The following is a 15,607-nucleotide window of genomic DNA, read 5'->3' on the forward strand; positions in this document are numbered from 1 at the left end:
GAAGTTTCCATGGGATAGGACCGAGTGTGGTCCAGCTTATGCCAAGGGGCTTTTGGCCATACATCCCCTCAGCCCTCTCCATCATCCGGAGAATACTGATGTGCCAAGCACTCCGGAAGCGCTTGGATCTGAATGAATTGAGGGAAATACATTTCAGGAAGATATTTCCTTGCGTTCATCTGCTCTAAATATGCATTGCAGATCAACACACCTTCACGTGGTAGGATCTTGAGTTATTTAATTAAGGAATTTGGGGAGCTGTTTCAAAAAAGAAATTTTTTTAAGGGCCGCTCCTAAGGCATATGGAAGTTCCCAGGCTAGGGGTCGAATCAGAGCTGCAGCTGCCGGGCTACACCATAGCCACACCAGCATGGGATCTAAGCCGCTCTGCCTATACCACAGCTCACGTCAACACTGGTTCCTTAAGCTGCTGAGCAAGGCCAGGAATTGAACCTGAATCCTCATGGATGCTGGTCAGGTTCATTACCACTGAGCCACAATGGGAAGCTCTTTTTAAAAATCCTTTTCATATGCGCACAGAAAAACTACATGCATGGAAGTGCATCTCTCTTGCATGTTCTCAATAAAATATATGTCACATCAAGAATTGTAACTAAGTATGTGGTTCCGCATACTTTTTTTTTTTTTTGCAAAGGTTTCTCTAATATTTTTGCAGGACTAGTGTTTTTAATTAGTTTTTTTTTTCTTAAATTTAAAAGCTGCTGATTCAGGCTCTTTCTGATATTAATGGTTCTAAGTTTCACTTTGCCACTGTGTCTGTGGCATGTTTTGCACAGAATCAGTATTTTTTTTTTTCCTTCACCTGCCTTGCCACTGTGTGACCTTAAGGCAGTATCTTATTCTTTTCAGGTCTCAGTTTACCCACCTCTAATAAGGAGCTAAATAATGCAGGATTTTTTTTTAATAAGATTTGAATAATAGATGTCTGAAAAGCTTTTAGATTTAGGATTTGAAACCACTCTGTAGTTGGCAGTGATAATAGTAGCAATGGCTTGGATTAACAGAGAGCTTTTCTTCCAAAAGCTCTGATCTCTTTTATATTCTTCCGTTTGTCCTCAGAACACCCTTACGAAGTAAGAATGAGAAAGTATCGGCTTTCTCAGTTGGCAGGTGAAAAAAATGAAAGAGAGAAATGTTGGAATGAGTACTAATTTCTTCTATTTTAAATTTATTTTTTATTAAAATAGAGTTGATTTACAGCATAGTGCCAATTTCTGCTGCACGGCAACATGACCCAGTCATACATACATATATACATGATTTTTCTCATATTGCCTTCTGTCATGTTCTACCACAAATGATTGGAATAATTCCCTGTGCTATACAGTAGAATCTCATTGATTACTCATTTTAAATGTAATAGTTTGCAACTACAAACCCCAAACTCCCTGTCTATCCCACCTCTCCCTCTCCCCGTGGGCAGCCACAAGTCTGTTACCCATGACTGTGGGTCTGTTTATGTGCTGTAGATAGGTTCATTTGTGCCATATTTTAGATTCAACATATGGTATTTGTCTTTCTCTTTCTGACCTACTTCACTTAGCATGAGAATCTCTAGTTGTATCTGTGTTGCTACAAATGGCACCATTTCATTCTTTTTATGGGTGAGTAATATTCCATTGCATGTATGTGGCACATCTTGATACATTCATCTGTCGATGAGCATTTAAGTTGTTTCCACATCTTGGCCACTGTGAATAGTGTGGCAGTGAACTATAATATTTTGAATTATAGTTTTGTCCAGATGTATGACCTTCTGATTCCAGGAGCTCTTCCTGATTGTATAATGGCCAACCCATTTCCACTGCAAGCTTTGCAGGAGTGGGCAAACTTCTCAGGGAGGCTGTCTGTACAAGCTGTGTCCATCATTAATTTATGTCTTCAATTGAATTAGAAACCTTTTTGCATCTCTCACTTATTTTCCTGTTGACTGCTGCCCTTCCGTTTAGAGGGTGTCCATTTGTTTCAGGGCTCAATGCAATCACTGAATAGAGAAATCCATGTTATTTTCACCCCCTGTGCCAGTGATTACATTGTTATCATCCTGGATAAGCCCTTGTAGCAGATGTACAAATGTCATTATGCTGCGGTGCAGGTTATCCACAGGCAGGCATGGTGGTTTTCAGAGGGCTTCCACCCGTGGCAGTGTGGAACTGAAAACCAATCACTCCTCTCCTGAGAGCATCACAATTTCTGTAGCTGAAATGGAAATTGACAGGAGACATTAGATACAGCTGTACCTGATCATCGAGGGATAAATTATTTTGTGTAATTGTTGGAGCCTTGCTAGGACCTAATGGAATGAACATGTTGTTTTCCACACCCGTGGGTACAGATAGTCCTGGCAAATATTGTGTGCTTGGATTTAAAGATGTGGGAGACAGCCTGTTGACAATGAGAAAAATTAATTTGAACTGCTGATAAGGAAGGAAAACATACACAATGAATTAAATTTAATAGACTGAAAAAAAAATGGTTCTCCTGACTATTTCCATGTGGGAATATGTCAGACTTCATTTAACTCAAATAACTACGGATATTAAGGACGGCTACACTGCAGCCTCTGTTGGAATATTCTGTGTGGCAATTTGGTGCATCAGTCTTGGGCATTATTTTGGTTAAACTTTTAATGTAAAATGTAATGATGTGTATCCTGAGCAGAATAGAGAGTGGTTGGTTGTCAGGGACAAATCTGATATTGTTTCTGCTCTCTCTCCCTCGCGGTTGTGCATTTCCAGTAATGAACAGTAGAGTGAGGCGAGGCTCTGGTCGGGCTGTGCCTTTCTGAAATCCTAAGAAGAGAGATCTGATCTCCGGAAGGGGAGTAGGGTTTTACAACTAAGATCTCACTCCAAATAATGTTTGCTTTCAGAGTTCCCTTGTGGTGCAGCAGATTAAGGATCCAGTGTTATCACCGCTGTGGCTTAGGTCACTGCTGTGGCTCAGGTTGTGGCTTGAGTTCGATCCCTGGTCTGGGAACTTTCACATGCCGCTGGCATGGCCAAAAAAAAAAAATTGTTTTCAATTTTCTGCAATGAACATACGGCGTTGGAAAATCTCGGCACATTGAACTTGATTCTGTCTCCCTCTCTATCGGCTGACTTTTGTAACCTCATAGCTAATTAGGAGTCCAGTCAGTGTCATGACTTCCTCATTATTTTCCTCTATTTTATTAATAATAATTTCATTGTTCCTGCACACGTTATGAGCATCTTAAAAATGGAAACAATCCAGACAAGACAAGGAAATGAACATAAACATTCAGTATAATCATGACTAACCTTTGCTGGGCATCGTTTCTGATGTTCCCCTAAGCAGGTAGAGTGATTGACAAAAATAAAATTGAAATAACTTTAAAATGTATTATACGATATAAACTCTTTCAGCATTAACTCCTCGATTGACTTTTGTGTAACGCTAACAAAAGAAGCTGCCTGAACCTAAAGGAATTGAAACTCGGGCCAGTCTTTTCCAAGGAACATTGGAACCTCAAGAAATCCAAAGTGAAGACTAAGTGTTAAGGGAGAACTTTAAAACAAATGAACCTTCCACGGAAAAGAAACTCATGGACTTGGAGAACAGACTTGCAGTTGCCAAGAGGAAGGGGGAGGGAGTGGGGCGGACTGGGAATTTGGGGTTAATAGAAGCAAACTATTGCATCTATTCCCCTGCTGTGTAGCACTGGGAACTATATCTAGTCATTTATGATGGAGCCTGATAATGTGAGAAAAAAGAATGTACACATGTAAATGTGACTGGGTCACCTTGCTGTACAGGAGAAAATTGACAGAACACTGTAAACCAGCTGTAATGGAAAAAATAAAAATCATTATTAAAAAACAAGAAATTACAATGCATATTAGACCGACATGTTAGAAATTTAGACTTTATCTATATACACCCTGCTATGAAAGATGAGGAAATTACCACACTTTTGCTCTTTTATCTCCATCACCCACTCTTTTTATTGGTTGCATGATTAGGTTTTACATTATTGAGGCTTATAACACTTACCTTTTGCTGGTTAATAATAATCCCCATGGTTTCATAATTGTAATAGGATATTGAAATTAATAGAATGCTCACCTCAAGCCTTTCTACTCCTGGCTTTCAGTCGTTTGCTTTGATTCATTCCATAATTGGCCAAATCTCTTAAGCAGTAGCTATCCCCTGACTGCTGTCATTTTGGGCTTTGGTTCTAGAGGGTGAGTTAATCCTCTTTCTTAGTTCATGTGATACAGTCCCTCTTTTTAAAAATTATTATTATTTCATCATTGTTATCATGATTATTTATTCCCTAATTTCACTCTGCTCACCCTACCCCATGGATAATCGTTCTAATGTGTTTGATGAATATCCCATCTAATGTGTTTAATGCATATGACTTGGCTTCCTTGTCAAACACATACTGTTGTATTTTATGTAAGTGATATTATGATAACCTCAGTGAATTTCTTGCTTCTTCACTCAAAATGATACTTTTAGGTTTCAGACATGCTTCTTGTATAAAATAGTTGCTTTGTTTTCTTGGCCACACCCACAGCATGAGGAGGTTCCCAGGCCAGAGATGAAATCTGCACCACAGCAGTGACAATGCCAAATCCTTAACCACTAGACCACCAGGGGACCCTTAGTTAGTTGCTTTTATCTGTGCATAGTATTATGTGTAATTTATGGTACATTTTTGAGGCTAAAAAAGGCACTATTATAATTATAGCAGGACAAGAGGCATCCCCCGTGATTGCAGGCCACTGAGATGTGTGGTCCCCTCAGTGACCCCTTTTCACCAGGAGCAGTGACAGTTCTGCTCCACGATTTTGACAAAAACTTCATGAAAGTTATCTTCCCTTTGTTCTCATAGGCTTTACACTATCTTCCTCCCACTCCGATTGGATGATTCTAACACTATTGTAAAACAGTTTTTTTTCCTTCATAAAATTCTGTGGGCTGTGCCCTATTACATAGCTGTGTATGTTGTTTGGATAAATCTGAGATAAACTATATTTTTCTCCTTTTCAATGTATTCCCCTCCCCCCCAACCCTTCACTGGATGTCTGTATAATATCTCTCCTTGTTCTTGAAATTCACTGACTTATCACAGGTTTTTTTTTTGGACTTGATCTTTCTGTGCAATTTTTTCTAGGATACAATCTAAAGATTCAAGTCTTTTTCTTTTTTCCTTTTTTAGCACCACACCTAGGGCATAGGGAAGTTCCCTGGCTAGGAGTTGACTCGGAGCTACAGCTGCTGGCCTACACCCCAGCCATAGCAATGCCAGATCTGAGCTGCATCTGTGACCTACACCATAGCTTGCAGCAATGCCAGATTCTTTAACCCAGTGAGTGAGGCCAGGGGTTGAACCCATATCCTAATGGATCACTAGTCAGGTTCTTAATCTGCTGAGCCACAATGGATTTTTTTTTTCCTACAACCTCATTGAACCATTTAAAAAAATGTTTCTTTATTTTTGCCCTGTTCCCTTCTTTCTGAATACCAATAATGCTCACTTGGAGTTTTCTTTGTTTTCATGTCTATGCTCATTGCCATCAACATTTAAATATCTTTGCTAATTTCTCTTTTGTGTGATTCTCACCAGGATCCTGATTTTTTCAATGTGTGTGCATCCTCCTCTTTGTGTTAGAATTTTTATGTTTCTCTCCCTTCCACTTGTCTGAGCTCCTTCGGCCTCCTTTTTATTTTCTTATGCTGTCTTACCTCTTCTTTGAATTCTTGCATCTCTTTCTTGAGCTCTTTTCTTTAGCCCCATCAGACTGTCGATAATTTCTTTGAGGCAACAGAGGACTCTCTGACTTGGCCTGTGTTTCCTTGGGTGTTGCCTCTTGTCATGTATGCTTATGTTTCTTTATTCCTCTGCTCTCCCAGATTTTATGCGTCATTGTGTGGCTGGATCCTTCTCAGTGATTATTTCTGTAGTAACGGGAGTGCTGTTTACTGCAGGAAAGCATACATGGACCACGAAAGCAGGGTGTTTTGGGGAACTGAAACCATCTGAAGACTCTTGTCACTCAGTCTCAGTCAGGAGACTTCTCTCGGATTGGCCGTGCAAGGGGCGGCCGTGGCTCAGAGCACCGTTCTTTAGGTCATGATATCTTACCATTGCCACGTGACTCTCACCTGTCTCTCTTCTTCATTCCTTCTTCTTTGCATCCCATGGTCTCTCTGAAGAAAAGCTAGATGGTAAATAACAGAAACAGAGGTGTGTCATGGCTTCTCCTTTACAGTTTCCCTCGGATTTCCCAGAGTATCTATTTGTGATTCACACAGCGTCACCCACCTTAATGGGCATGGCCATGGCTCTAGCTCTCATTATTGTAATCCAAGGATCCCTGAATATTTACTTCAAGACTATCCAGGTAGGGAATGCCCTTGTGGCCCAGGAAGTTAAGGACCTCGCATTGTCACTGCTGGATCAGGTTGCTGCTGTGGCAAGGGTTTGATCCCTAGCCCAGGAACTTGCACATGCCATGGGTGTGGCCAAAAAGAAAAAAAAAAAGACTGAACAGGTAGATTGGAGAACATCTGTGCCCTGCAAGGGGTCTGAGGAGGTGTGCATCTGCATTTTGGTCACCTGCTTTGCCTTGAAGACATTTTCATAAAGTATGAATTACAGATGTGTCCGTAAAGTATACTGCAAACCTGCAATCCTCTATACAGAACACACGGGTAGAAACAGGGACACACTTCAGTACAGGGGTCAAGGATGAAGGATTATTCATTCATTTTTTTTGTAGAGAGTTTGTTCATTACCAGTTAGCATGACAGTTCTCACTCATTTTATTTGTGGTCCATACTCAGGTTCTATTTTCAAGTGGAAAAATAACAACAAAAATGCAGGGATGTGGTTATCAGCAAATTTGAAGTGGTTAAGTTGGCTTTTTTTGTTTAGGTGTGAGCAATTGGATGACTTATATTTGACTCATAGCCCATAGATATCGTAACGTCTAGATACTGGAACATTACGGGTTAACAGAATGTTGATGCAGTATGTATCATCACATATTGTAAGGCAAACTAAGAACCATAACAAGCAAATCCACTAATTCATCCAGTATTATTACTTAAGTAGATAGTGTAGTCTAGGTACTTGTTTAGGTTGAGGGAACACGGTGGGAAGAAGGAGGAAGTGGAGGAAGAAGTGGAGGGAAGGAAGAAGCAGCAGCTTTATGTCTTATAAAACTTCCCTTCTCATGGGGGTAGATAAATAAACACACACACACATACAGACATAAGGATCATGTAGTGTGCAAAGTACTCTGGGAACAAGCTAGGGCAGCAGACATTTTAAACAGGGTGAAGGTGTCAGGAATCTCTTAAGAGGACATCTTTGAGTAGAGATCAAATGAGAAACAGCCACGTGCCTCTCTGGGGAGAGATGCCCAAGCCGAGGGGTGAGTAAGTATACAGGCGGTGAGACAGGAATTTTTTTATTTTTGCTTTTTAGGTTCGCATATGGAGGTTCCCAGGCTAGGGGTCAAATTGGAGCTACAGCTGCCAGCCTACACCACAGCCCACAGCAAGGTGGCATCCAAGCCGCATCTGCAACCTACACCACAGCTCATGGCAACGCCAAATCCTTATCCCACTGAGCAAGGCCAGAGATCAAACCCACAACCTCATGGTTCCTAGTCGGATTCGTTTCCGCTGCACCACGACAGGAACTCCCAGAAATGTGCTTGAATGTGTAAGGAGAATAAGAAGGACACTGTGGTTGTATTTAGGTGGAAGAGTAGGCAGCGGGAGGAGACATGATCAGACAGGATTTAGATTTCATTGGAAAGCCAGTGTGGATCCGAGTAGGGGAGTGATAGGATATAACTTGCTTTTCAGAGGATCGCTCTGGCTGCTGTGTAGAGAATGGATTTGGGGAGGGCACAGGTGGAATATGGGGAAGGAAAGACAAAGACAAAATGACTGTAATAATTTTGAGAATAGATGACACCTAGTTCACTGCATTGATGAGGCTGGAGCAGGGTAGAATTTACTAGATTTGGGCTTTACATAAAAGGTAGAACCTGCAGGGTCCGGTAATAAATCCAGGGTATGATATAAAAGGTTTGAAGGAAGTCCCCTTTCAAGATCTTGGCCTGATCATGGGCATTTATCATAGGTAGTTTCCATGGATGGAATTGTATCTCCAGAATTTTACAGTGGAAATTGGCACAACATTGCACATCAGCTATACCTTAATAAAAAATAATAAAAATGCATCTACAGTAAATTTTTGCTAAGGTTGAAAAGAACTGGAGAAGTAGTAATAAAGTTTTCAAAAAAAATTCTTAAGTTGATATCCTAATCCCCAATGGGACTGTGTTTGGAGATGGGTCCTTTAGAAGGTATCAAAGTTAATTCAGGTCACAAGGATGGGATGCTAATATGACAGGATTGGTGGCCTTATAAGAAGAAGAAGAGTCAGCATGCTCTCTCTCTCTACTGGAGTATAAGGAAGAGGTCACGTGAGCACAGAAGCACATGGTAGCCACTGAGTTGCCAAGAGAAGCAGCCTCAGAATGAAACCAACCCTGCTGGCGTCTTGATTTTGAACTCCCAGCCTCCCCTGCTGTGAGAAGTAAATTTCTGGTTTTTAAGCCACTCCATCTGTGGTATTTTTGTTATGGCAGCTCGAGCAGACTAATAAGGTAATTCTGAACAAAGTACCTTTTCTTTATTTACTGAAGTATTTTGAGGTGGTGTTATTAATCAAAGAATTCTATTTTTGACAAGGTAAATTGGAGATCCTATTAGACATGCAAGTGATGCTGTCTAGGAGCAAACAGTTCAGGGAGAAAGTGTTGATAATGGGGAAGGTAAACTAGCAGTAATTTATAATAATAAAAAAAAGAAACCTAGAATAGCAGTTGAAAGTCAGAACTACCTCAAGGCAACATGATTGTGCATTAAAAATAAAGTGTGCTTTCTGAAATTGGTAAAAATTCAATCTCTCTTCATGTGCCCCTTCGCCCGGGAGGAACCAGCTTTGCAGTGTGGCACCTGGTCTCCTTGCTGCTCTTTCTCTTGAGTTCCCATTAACTTTAGGAATAATAGAGTGTTGGCTTATGAATACCCAATATTGGTACATTTGAATCAATCACTCACATGCAGTTCTACTAAAAATAAGATCTGTAGAACTTCTTGTTCCTCTATCAGGATCGAAGAAGGCAATTCCATTCATCAGATCCACTTGCAGCCTGGTGAGCGGGCCCCCTTGGTCCCCATTGTGGGGATCTGTCCATCCTTTGAGGCGGAGTTTGTGAGGTCCTTGCTACCCCAGGCCTGACGGGATGACCTTGTGTACCTTTCAGTACAGTCACCTCTGCTTTATTCACTCTGCATATGCCAAGTACATTCATGCTTTTTGCCTTTGTCTTTGCTGGAATGCCTTTCTCCTATTCTTGTTTTTGCAAACGCCTAGGTATCTTCCTCCTTTAGGGTTAGGGTTAGGGTTAGGGGTTAGGGTTAGGGTTAGGGGTTAGGGTTAGGGTTAGGGTTAGGGTTAGGGTTAGGGTGCCTCCTCTAAGAGACGACCAGATTCCTTAAAGCAGAGATAGGCTCTTTGTGCTCTATGCTCCTAGTTCAATATTGTGCAGAGTTCTATTTAGCAGTTCGTGTATTGCAGTTATTATAATATACTCTTTTGTTTGTCTAGATGGTGATGAGAAAGATAGTTAGCAGCATTAGCTCTTATGACAGACTCTATGGCTGACCTGATTCTATTTACTTAACCTGTATGTCTCATCTCTATATTCACTTCTTTTGAGCCCTGAATAGCTACTCAATAAATATCTATTAAATGGCAAAGCATTTTTCATCCTTGATGTATTTTGATGACATTTAAATATTCTTGAATTTGCCTTTCTTAAACTTGACGTATAGTTGATTTACAATATGTTAGTCTCAGGTATACAACATAATGATTCAAAATTTGTATAAATTATATTCAACTTACAGTTATATTGACTGTACTCCCTGTGCTGTACAATATATCCTTGTAGCTTATTTATCTTACACACTGTAGTTTATACCTCAGTCTGCTACCCCATCTTGTTCCTTCCCCAATGTCCTCTCTCCACCAGTAGCCACTGGTTTGTCCTTTAATTGTTATGACCCCATGCTCTTTTATTAAAGCCTCTCCTTTCTCCGGTCACTTTGGATTTCCTTGAAATGCTGCCTTTTGCATGATGGCGACACCGTCTCCTAAACAGATTTTTACTAAAGGGAAAGCAAGGAGACCTAGACCGTGATGAATTTCTTTCTGATTTGAGACCATTCAAATCTTAATTCAGTATGCCTTACATGAGGTAGTGGGCATGACTGCAAATTCATTGTTTTTTTTTTCCTCTCTCTTTTTTAAGAAAAATTAGAGTTGATTTACAGTGTTGTGCCAATTTCTACTATACAACAAAGTGACCCAGCCATACATATATACATTCTTTGCAAATTAATTCTTATTCCCTTTTTACGGAAAGAAGTTAGCATAATGTTAGTTAATTCACTTGCTCAGAGTATGATATTCAGAAAAGTAGCACTATTTAATCTATGTAATGTATTAGGTATGTTGTGTAGCACCTTTGAAACTATTTATAAAAAAATATCACAAAAGACTATTATCCTGGGCACATCACCATTACCTTCTCCCCCTTCAGGTGGTAAAATTATGGGAAAAATAAATTCTGCAAACATCTTTTTGTATTACTTGCTTGGGGTACGTAGCTATTTATCTTAAATGAGTAGTTAACTAGATATTTCAGCTGCAGGAATTAGAATGTCTGCATTAAGGCAGCAATAATGTAATTATTCATCTGTCTTGTGTCCCTATTAAAAGAAACCATCTCGTGAAAAAGGAAATATCTAATAACGTTTTGGAACTTCTTATTTATTAGGCTATTTTTTTTTATCATGCCTCGCCTTTATTCAAAGTCATCTCACAGTTCTCAGGTTGTTTTATGGAGCAGCAATCACGCCCAGATCATTTCACGTATTTCTCAAAAGGACAGGTCTCTGTGTTCTGGAACATTACCCTAGCCTTCCTATGTATACGACTTCAGAAAACATGTATTTTCACGTTTCGGCTGAACATGCCTTTAGAATAGACAGAGCGTTTATGATCCAAATATGTGCATTCTGTTTTATTTTTTTATTGGTGAGTTGTATAAAACGATAAGACACTCCTTTAAGAGCTATTTAAGAGCATAAGGCAATGGACTTCATTCCCCCTGGCTTTCAGAGATGTGTTCTCAGCGGGCAAGGCAGAGACAATCCAGATAGTCTTCTGGTCTCAAACAATGGTTAATGCTCCATTTGACTCACTTTGTTAATGACTGGTGGTCACAGTTCTCATTGAACTGCTGCTATTAATGACTGTTCCTAGTTGACTGGTAGGAAATTGATAGGGTTTGATAATCTGTCTGCTGGATAAGAACTATGGCTTCACTCAGTGACCTAGACACCTCACCTGAATTATAGGACAGAGATTGCCCGTTTTGAGATAGGTCTTGTCCCTGTGCTTTGAAGGACCGTGTCTCAAGTGAACTCTTACTTGTGCTGACCTACCGCTGACCTCCTGACCCATCACTGGGTACAGAGGAGCAAATGAATGAATATTTCTGAGCAGGGTCTGACGTGTGGATGTTTACTGGGTTCTGATGTTGTGATAGATGTGATGGGTAGTAGGCCGGCCATGGAAGGGTATATAAAAATGAGTAACAAATAGTTCTGCCCTTGGGCAGTTCACACTTGCTTGGGGAAACAACATTGATTTCTCGATTTATAGCTTAAAAGGCAGAATGGTATAAATGGATACAAATACAAGCTTTGGAGTCAGGCCGCATGAGTTTATATCCCACTTATGTGAGTTATTAGCTGTGAAACTTCCTGAATCTACTTTATATTTTAAGACATCCTCCTAAGGCTTGCCCACCTCCTGCCCCTTGGGTGGACAGAATTCTCTCCAGGTCTGCAGCCCAGTGTCATGCAGGGAACAGCTTTCCCTGATGTTGCTGGGTGATGCCTCCTCTTCCCAGGAATCCCTGTTCTTATTTTCCTTTTTTTTTTTTTTGGGATGGTATTTTTAAAAAATTTTATTGGGATGTGGTTGGTTCACAATGTCGTGTACATTCAGGCTTACACCAAAGTGATCCAGTTATGTATATACATACATCCCTTCTTTTTTAGATTCTTCTCCCATGTAGGTTATTACAGAATATTGAGTAGAGTTCCTTGTGCTATACAGTAGGTCCTTATAGACTATTATATATATATATATATATATATATATATATGTGTGTGTGTGTGTGTGTGTATATATATATATATGTGTGTGTGTATATATATATATATAAACAAACATACACACTACTATATATATGTAATATGTATATATTAATCCCCAATCCCAAATTTATCCCTCTCCCCCAGTGTTCCCCTTTGAGAACGTTAAGTTTGTTTCTTAAGTCTGTGAATCTATTTCTGTTTTATAAATAAGTTCATTTATATCATTTTTTAAAAAATTTTACATGTAAGTGATGACATGTGATGTCTGTCTTTGACTCACTTCACTTAGTATGATAATCTCTAGGTAGATCCATCTTAACTACAAATAACATTCTTTCACTCCTTTCTATGGCTGACTAATATTCCATTGTATATATGTACCAAATCTTCTCATCTGTTCCTCTGTTGGGGGACATTTAGGTAGCTTCCTTGTCTTGGCTATTGTAAATACTGCTGCTGTGTACATTAGGGTACATGTATCTTATTTTGGAATTATGGTTTTCTCTGGATAGATGCCCAGGAGTGGGGTTGCTGGATCGTATGATAGTTCTATTTTTAGTTTTTTAGGGAAACTCCATACTGTTCTCCATAGTGGTTGTACCAGTTTGCATTTCCACCGACAGTGTAGGAGAGTTCCCTTTTCTCCACACCCTCTCCAGCATTTATTGTTTGTAGACTTTTTGATGATGGTCATTCTGACCAGTGTGAGGTAATGTCTCACTGTAGCTTTGACTCCTGTTTCCAGGGATCTGTGTATTTCTTCACAATTTTTTTTTTTTTGGTTTTACTTTGTTTTTATGTTTATTTAACAAGTACTTTTTTGAACATTTCCTCCATGCCAGGCATTCTTCCGGGTACTTTTGTTACACCTGTGTATTAAACAGACAAAATCTCTATCTTTGAGGAATTTGCATTGAAGCCAGGAAAACAGAAAATAAGCAATGAAAAATAAAGGTAAATTATAAAGGTATGTTAGAAGGTGATGAGTGCAATAGGAAAAAAATTAGACAATGTAGACAGGGTAAAGGAGACTAGAAGGGCCAGTGAGGAGCAGGGCTGCGACTTACTATTTTAATTAACAGATTTGATTTTTAGAGCAGTTTTAGGTTTGTAGAAAAGCTGAGCAGAAAGTACAGAGAATTCCCATATACAATCTCCCACCAGTTTCCCTTATGACTATTATCTTGCATTAAATAATGTTACATTTATGAATGAATATTTATATATTAGCTAAACTGCTTAGCTTACATTGTGGTTCTCTCTTATTGTTGAACATTCTGTGGATTTTGATACACATATAGTGTCCTGTATTCATCATTATAATATCACTGCTCAAAAAATTCCCTGTGCTCCATCTATTTATCCTTACTTCCTTGTCCCAAATCCACAGAGACTACTGATCTTTTCAATATCTCTGCAGTTTTGCCTTTTCTAGAATGTCATATAGTTGGAATCATGCAGTATGTAGCCTTTTCAGACTGGCTTCTTTTAGTTAGAACTAGGCGTTTAAGGTTCTTCCATGTCTTTTTGTAGCTTGGAAGCTCATTTATTTTTATTGAGGGTTACAGTTTTTAATCAGGCAAGCAATGCTTTGTTGCACTTTGTTGGAGCATATATCCTAGTAACTTCTCATGAAAGGGTGCCTGGGAGGGAGATTTTCTGAGTCTTTGAGTGCCTGAATATGTTATATTTTATCCACACCTTTCACTGACCATTTGGGTTGGCATTAGCACTCTAGAATGATGGAATGCTCCCCCAGTGTTTTGAATGCACTGTTCCATTGCCTTTTAACATCCAGTGTTGATAGTGAAAAGTATAATACTCTTTACTTTGTGGATAATCTTCATGTTATCTTTTCCTTTGGACACTCAGGATTTTCTGCTAATCGTCATTGTTCTGAAGTTTCATAAGGATATGCCAAGGGGCAGAACCTTCTTATTTTCATTCTGGTCTTAAATTTTTTCTTCCATTATTTGTTTGATTCTCTCCTTCCCTCTGTTTTGTGTGTTTTCTATTTCTGGAACTCTTATAGAGTCAATGTTGACTCTCCTAGATTGAATCTCCTTCTTTCTTAAATTTTGCTTTATGTTTCCTGTCTATGTTTTGACTTTGTCCTGGAAAATTTACTAGCAAGTGATTTCTAACTCTTTGCTTGGATTTTATTTTGATAATTATAGAAGATAATAACATTCTTTTTCACATATGAGTCTTTCTTATAGCATTCAGTTTTTATTTTATGGAGGCAACATCTTAAATACCTACAAGAATAATAATTCATTTTTTTGAAACTTGTCTTTTGTTGACTGAATTTTGTTTCTTCCAGCATCAATTAAGTTGAGAGTATTTGGGTATGAAAGAGGCTAGCAACTTGACCCCACTCTTACTCAACCCACCCTGGTTTTCCACAGGCAAATTATTTAATTTCTGTAAAAGAAGAGATCTTTGGTTTGTTTTGCCTTGAGGTGAATTTTGAGCTGCTCACTGTCAATACCTGCTAGGATTGGAGATGGGAGATTAGGGACTGATGTATTTTTTAAATTACCCGTTTCATTTTCTATTTCACTTCCCACCTTTCCTGGCCTCCAGTGGATTCTCAACCAGGAAGATTGGTTGTTACCTCAACAGTCAAGAGGGCACAGCAGCTACTGAAAATATACTAAAGCAAAAGCTTTGAACATATTCCTAATGTTTGAGTACTGAACACACACACACACACACACACACACACACACACACACACACACACCACCCCAAACTCAAATTTTGGGTCTTTAATGATCTGTTTTGATATAAGTTATTTCATATATAATCTGTGATTTTGAAAGGATTTCAATTGGAAGTCCTAGTTAGAAGATTTTTCTTTCATTATAAATTTTATTTTGTGTTATCTCTATCATAAGTGTGATGAGAACTTGTAAAGGACAATGCATCTAAACGTATTAATTCACTTGTTCTACAACTAGGTGTTGTGTAAACCATGAGCCAGGCATTGTCTTTGGCTCTGGTGACAAAGCAATGAAAGGCATCATTCCTGAGCTCAAGGATATTGTACTTGAGTTGGTAGGATGTGCAAGTAGAGCCACTATCATGGTGCTGTGTATGCACCAGTCTAAAGAGTTCCCAGGACACTTAGTAAACACAGGGACTGATGATTAGAAAATGTAGGGGGTGAGGAAAGGTTTTTGATAAATTGCTCCGCTGAATCTGGAAGAGTTTTGGTGTTAGCTGGGAAAAGGGAAGGGAGAATGTATTCTGGAAAAACAGAGTGGTCAGCGAAAGATACAGAGCTTCCTGATCT

At 39.2% G+C, this 15,607-nt stretch overlaps 1 protein-coding gene across 5 annotated transcripts in view; it reads left to right on the forward strand.

Annotated features, from left to right (window-relative positions):
- The window catches only part of HS6ST3 (heparan sulfate 6-O-sulfotransferase 3), a 682,494-nt gene that overhangs the window by 382,758 nt on the left and 284,129 nt on the right, over positions 1-15,607 (forward strand). The window lies entirely within an intron of this gene.

The sequence above is a fragment of the Sus scrofa genome, chromosome 11 (genome assembly GCF_054392235.1).
Source record: "Sus scrofa isolate SSC_HxYL_T2T_F1_AM1 chromosome 11, Sscrofa_HxYL_maternal_Yorkshire_Landrace_v2.0, whole genome shotgun sequence".
In the NCBI taxonomy this organism is placed as follows: domain Eukaryota; kingdom Metazoa; phylum Chordata; class Mammalia; order Artiodactyla; family Suidae; genus Sus; species Sus scrofa.